Source organism: Tarenaya hassleriana, unplaced genomic scaffold (genome assembly GCF_000463585.1).
Source record: "Tarenaya hassleriana unplaced genomic scaffold, ASM46358v1 Cleome10, whole genome shotgun sequence".
Lineage (NCBI taxonomy): Eukaryota > Viridiplantae > Streptophyta > Magnoliopsida > Brassicales > Cleomaceae > Tarenaya > Tarenaya hassleriana.
In genome coordinates, this window is record NW_010960188.1 from 3509584 (window position 1) to 3510528 (window position 945).

Genomic DNA, 945 nt, shown 5'->3' on the forward strand with positions numbered 1-945 from the left:
ATTATGAATCATGTAATGGATAGTAGATAATCAAGATGGAACTTTGTCCCTCTTGAAAGAGAGAGATATCGCTTGGGCCCGTCGTAGGAGTGAGACTGTAGAAATGTGTGGCCACACTATAGATGAATGTCATCTATCTCTTACAGTCTACTCGGGATACGACAAAGCATTCGAACTATGAGTTCGATTATGATATCGTGAGACAAAGAGGATCATCGTTTGAGCTATCTCTGGCTTTTCGGTTAGATCACATCTAACTCTTTCCGATACGGGTAATCATAATGTCTTGCTAGAGACCGCTTATGATTAGTAAAGCGAGATTGGATCTCGCGTTTACTGCCGTATTCGGAGGAGCCTAAAGGGTCACACACATACGGGATGGACGTGTATGGACGGGATCAAACGGACGAGAAAAATTGGATTTTTCTTGGTCTTTGAGGTCTGGTCCGGCTGACCAAGAGTTGGTCAGCCGGACCAGACGCACTTAGAAATTTGTCCGAAATACACTGTCTGGTCCGGAGCTGACCAGAATTGGTCAGCCGGACCAGCGCAGTCAGACGGAGCGGGACGAGGGGTCGGAGTTCGGCTGGTCCGGCGGACTGAATCTCTTGGTCCGGAGCTTGGCTGGTCCGGCGGACCAAGAGTCTGGTCCGCCGGATCGCGGAACGTTTTGGACTGTCGGTAAAATGTGTCTTGGTCCGGCTGACCAAGAGTTGGTCAGCCGCTGACCAAGACCGTGACCGAACTATTCCGCACGTTTTTATTCGTCTGGTCCGGCGGACCAGCTCCTGGTCCGGCGGACCGGACGTCTGAAAACACCAAATTGCGAAAATCTCGGCTTTTCTTGGTAGGTACGCGTGAGGAATGATTTGGATCATTCTTAACCCGACTCTTAACCTCCAGAAGAGCCAAGACTGCTCTGCAACTCTCCCAAACTCAAGAAAT